We start from the raw sequence: 6,000 nt of genomic DNA, 5'->3' as shown, positions 1-6,000 counted from the left end.
AGATTTTTAGTTTTTAAGCTTTCAATAAAGAGATGATCGCAGTTCCAAACAAGCTTGGGGAAATTAGAGGATCGACAGAGTTGCTGAAATTCCGATTTTGCGCCACATCTTCGCCAAAATCAGAATTTATGCGAACTTATCATGTACATTCATTCCTAGATGCACCTTTTCTGTTTTTATATGCTTTATTGAGCTGTTCATTCCTCTCCGAACATTGAGGACAATGCATCATTTGAAGCTTGGGGAGGGGGTAAGTAAAAATTTTGCATTTTTTGTTAAAAATTTTAAAATTTTAAAATTTTATTTTTCATTTTGCGTTTTATTCTTATGCATTTGCATATAAAAATTTTGAAAAATCCAAAAATATTTTAATTACCTTTTTTATTTTTTTGCATTCATAAAACAAAACCCAAAAACATTTTATTTCTAGTTATTTTTATTTTTACTTTCTGCATAAAAAAATTAAAATACGAGATGAGGATATTGTTTACATTCGATAACTCTGCGAAGAAGGAAAATGAAGTCTGAAGCAAACGGGTTGTTATTGGAAGTGTAGAATCAGTTGTCATAAATAGGGGACCCAAACACCGTAATCTGAGACCCCGACCTTAGATAATAAAAAAATGCCATACTGAAACGTTTTTGTGGGCAGTAATAACAATTTTGGGATTATTTGCTTTTAAATGTTTAAAAAGAGGCTTTATCGACAACTCTAGACCCACAGAACTCGGACCTATTTATTGACACGCGTTACCCTCACGGTTACAGAGAGCCCTTATATCAGATCTACACAATCAAGAAGGAAGAAAGGGTATAATTATCATATCCAGTACCCAAATCAAAATTTCAAGCACTTTTGTAACATCCCAAAAATTTCAACAAATTTTAAACTTTTCAAAACGATCCTTTTACTAATAAAATGTTCACAAAATGGTGTTCTCAAAACATTATTTGAAAATCAGTGCCTCCCAAGATCAATGACATAAAATCAGGATAACAATCCAAAGGGTCGGCATTGGTGCCTTCGACCCGAGAGTATAGTGAGGACAACTCACATCGCACTACCGAATCATACAGATGATCCATGGTTGTTGGCTGACAAATCCTCGAACCACCAACATCAAGACAACACCCCATCAACAGCTGATCCCACGAATAATCTTTGACTATAGGTCCACAAAAATCCACGCGCTATCAGATACCACAAAGACAACCCATCAACATCTAGCCCCTGACTCACACTATGAGTCCAAATTATGGTAAAAGACCTTTTTACCCTTCCTCAAGCTTGGCCCAAAGCCAAGTCCCAAACTAGATGACCAAAGGCCCAAAATCCAAAATAAACATCTAAGGCCCAAATTTGGCCCAATTTTCTAAATTGGGCCCAATTCCTTTCGTAAGCCTTCACCCAAGAAATTCCAACAAGACAAAAGGCCCAAACCATAAAATCCAGATGGCCCAACATAGCCCCAGACAATCCGAGCCCAAAACCGAAGCCCAAAACGAAGAGGCCCAATACTGCCACATACATGGGCGTACTCTGGGCGTACGCTCAGTGTACACGAGGTTGCGCAGAATCCACCATCGGGGTGGCTGATTGGGTACGCGGGGCATACCCTCGTAAGTCTCATTTTCTTCATCAGTGCTTAATAGCTTTAGCACTTAAGCTCACACTTCAGATCCAAGGTCTAGAGACATACTAGGGTCATAAAGTCTCCAACTTTACGACATTACATGTCCATAAAGCTCTTAATAACAGGTATTAATCCATTAAGACCCTTCTACCAAAAGTATGACACACATCTACCCATTGGGACCTCATTTTTATGACCAATGACCCCTCCAAGTGTCTGAAAGGATGACTCAAAACATCCAGAACATGTCATGCTCAAGATGGAGCATTTGGGACCAAAAAAGAAGCATAAAAAGACCCAAACATGAGATCTATCAAATGCACCATAAAGGTATGAACTTTATACCTTTAGATGATGGAGAAAAGAGCCAAACTTCCTGATCCAATCCTTGCTTCAAGCTTCCAAGCTTCTTGATGCACCTTTCCTTCCTCAAAAACACCAAGAACTCACTTCAGGGCTCAAAATCACACTCAAGGGGGGTTAGGGTTTAGCAAGAACGGGTCTAAGGCTTTGGAAGCAGAAAATATGGGGATAGATGACCATAAGGATGCTTAAATACCCCTCAAACCCTAAAACTTAGGGTTTCTTTTGGACATGAGTACACCCAGCGTACACATGTGTACACCTAGCGTACTATGGCACACCTTAGTATGCTTAGCGTACTCACATGTACGCTCAGCGTACCACTCCTTCATCCAAAATTATGATCTTGCCACTAGGGCTTCTTGCGACTACTTCCTTCCAAAACAAGGACCAAAATGACATACTTTAAAACCAAGAGATGAACTTGAAAATACTTGAAAACCGGGGTATTACAACTTTATCGAAAGAATCTCAAGAAATTCAAATTTTGATTGAAGAATGAATCCATCTCAATGTCAAATTTAGCGAATGAAGAAATGTGTGATATGATATTTGTGGCTCTTGAAAAAGTGAAAGCATAGGAGTTGGACCCCTACGGGTGAGGCCCACTGCTTCAGCAAAAGCTGATTTGTCGTGACGGGTTCTTAAGGATGTGTTCATTCTGGTTCTTGACTATCTATTATTAAGGACATGAGATCCTGGACTATGTTATATTCACTCACAAAACTAATTAAAGTGTAAAGTTTAAATAAAACTATGGCTAGACTATTGGGTTACACCGTTTCGTGATCTTCCTCACTTTGGGAGTCTGTGATACATGAAAGGTAGCAGGATGTTCGTCTAGGTAGTACTGATTGGAACTCTCTCGATGTAAAGTATGATCGTATAAAATATATATAAAAAAGAATGAAGTATTTTTATTTTCTTTTATTCTAAATACTTTTTAGGTCATCTACATCTTTCCATTTGTTTATAATGTTTTGATCTTTTTGTTAGTTCAGGGCCGGGAGATTTGTTAGATGCCATTTTATGCATCATGTAGGATTAGTTTTAGTAGTATTTTGCATAATATTTTATGTTATTTCATGTGCATAAGCTTAAATAATGTTCAGCTCATGTCTTTCGTTAGAATTCCCATACTGCTCATGTTTTTTATGTCAATTTTAGATAGTTCGAGTGGAACAGTGCTTTGGGAGCAGTTGGATGCGTGTTTGGAGCTTAAAATGGAGCTTGTAACATATGAAAGATTCCGAGGAATTCTTGGAAGATGTTTTTTTCAAGAAACATTCGATCGAATTGATCACACGAAGATAGATTCTACGATCTGAAGCTAAAGGATGTTGTTGGCAGCTTTGACCCCCTGTCAGTATTTTTACCATATCTCATGAACCGTAACTCCGATTGACGAGATTCAAAATGTTCTGAAAACTAGAAGAAATTTCGGACGACTTAGGAAAAACATGTGATCGCAACTCTTGTCCATACGATCGCATGGAGCCTTTATGTGATCGCATTTATGGTCATGATTTGTCTTCGAGGTTTTTTCGTGCCAAAAATTCATCTGGGAGAAAAAATGTAAACATGTGATCGCAACTTTACCTTATGCGATCGCATCTTTGCCAAAAAGTTCCAAAATAGCATTCTACTTCATTAAAAAGCCTGAGACGCGTTTTCTTAAAAACATGTGATCACAACCTTGCTACATGCGATCGCATGTATTGCCGTTTTTCATGTAGGGATTATAAAAAGACTCGAATGACATTCCAGTAGGGGGATTTTGGTACCCTAGTCAATTCCTGAAGTGCCATGCAACGAAAATATGATTTTGGAGGTGTTTCTTCTCTGATTTCAACGTTTTCTAAAGATCTGAAGATTGTGGATCCTCTCCTTTAATTAGATTATTAGTAAGATTAGCTGTTTATTACTTAATTCTAGTAGTTTTATCAAATTTTAGCCATGTCTGGCTAAAACCCTAGTTTTCTGTTCTGAATTAGACTAGTACTTTTCATGTGATTGGTCATTGAATCTGGTTTTTGATTTGTGTTTCTATCTAGATTCTTCAGTTTTGTTCTTAATGAATGTTTGGTTTTAAATTCTTGTTAGTCTGATCACCTAATTAGGGTTTAATCATTCCCGTTAATCAGTCAATTGAATTTGTAATTGTTCTAATTAACTGGTAATTAGTAACATGTAATAAATCGGTTCCGAGTTTGTTATTTGACTTTATTATAAACTGAAAAATCATATCTTTACGTTTCCGAGCTTGTGAGAAGTATTGGGTATTGGTGGGAATTTTACAAAGAACTTAATGCAATTTTCCTGATCTTAATTAAGAGCTTGTTTGATTAGACAGTAAAAAGTTAGGGTTAGTTGAAGAGCTTGTTTGGTTAATTAATTAGGTAAAAGAGAATTTACTAGAGCTTGTTAGTTTTTCTCAGTACCAGCTTAGAACGCGTATTGAATAACTAGGTTGATGTTGATTGCATGAAAGGGAAAGTCGCAACATAACTGAAATCGTTTTTATTATTGATTTTCGTTTAGTTTAATATCACTGCATTTTTTTTAGTTTTTAGTCAATTCAAACCCCCCCCCCCTTTTATAATTTTTGTTTTGACTAGAATATGTCTGATGCAAAAAGGCATTGACTTTTAGGCTGTGTCCCTGAGGATTCAAACCGGCTTCCCTGTGCAATATTTTTAGTGCAACCAGCACTGATAAATTTATTTGTTTAAATCAGGTGCGTCAAACGGGTTTAACAGCATCTTTGAATAATTTTGATGAGGTTTTTAAGACAAGTATCAAAGGAATCTCCATAGACAGTATAATCGTCCATAAAGACTTTTATGATATTTTCTACATACTCAGAAAAAATACTTACCATACACCTTTGGAAGGAGGCAGGCACGTTGCAGAGTCTAAAGGGTATGCGTCTGTAAGCGAAAGTTCTGAATGGCAGGTGAAAGTTGTTTTATCCTAATCTTCTGGAGCAACTGGAATCTGGTGAAAGCCTGAGAATCCGTCCAAACAGCAATAATGTGCCTTTCCAGCAAGACTCTCCAACATCTAATCAATGAATGGAAGTGGAAAGTGATATTTTCGGGTGGAAGCGTTTAATTTCCTGTAGTCGATACAGACACACCATCCACTCTGAACTCAAGTCGGGACTAATTTTCTTCTTTATTTTCCACAACTATCACTCCAACTTTCTTTGAAACGACTTGAACTGGACTAACCCATTTGTTGTCAGATATCGGGTATATCATTCCAACATCTAAAAGTTTCATAATTTTCTTATTAACAACTTCCATCATTGGTGGGTTCAGTCTTCGTTGGGCTTCTCGTGAAATCTTAAAATCTTCTTCCATCAGTATTTTGTGCATGCATAAAGATGGGATGAGTCCTTTTATACCAGTTATGGTCCACCCAATCGTGTTCTTGTACTACTTCGAAATCTCAATCCGTTCAAATTGCTCCTTTTATAAAAGCTTGTTGGATATAATAACTAAGAGTGTTTATTTTTCTCCAAGAAACTCATATTTTAGATGTTCTAGTAGAGTCTTCAGCTCCAAGATGGGTGCTTAGACTACAGAAGGAAAAAGTTTGGAGTTAGAATTAGGGAACTTCAGAATCTGATTGTCATATCTGAGTTTCTTCTACTAGTCCATGTGAGCTACCATTTCTTTAACTTTCTTGTCAAGAACATATTTTTCTGATAAAACCCATTCTGCGTTAACAGACAAATTTATGTGGATCACTAAAGCTAGTGACTCTTGGTTAGTAATGTCAAAATATTCAATAGTTAATGGTTCGATTACATCAATAAAATTAAGAGCCGAAACATCGTCTGGATAATGCATGTCATCATAAATATTGAAGTTGATAACTTCATCATCAAATTCCATGGAAAGGGTGCCATCATAACCATCTATTTTGTTCTGGCAGTTTTCAAAATTGGTATCCCAAAAAGAATAGAACTTGAATTCGGTGAGTTGTCATCTCCCGC

The sequence above is a fragment of the Lactuca virosa genome, chromosome 9 (assembly GCF_052849685.1).
Source record: "Lactuca virosa cultivar CGN04683 chromosome 9, Lactuca_virosa_CGN04683_v6, whole genome shotgun sequence".
Lineage (NCBI taxonomy): Eukaryota > Viridiplantae > Streptophyta > Magnoliopsida > Asterales > Asteraceae > Lactuca > Lactuca virosa.
This window is presented reverse-complemented; position numbering follows the sequence as displayed.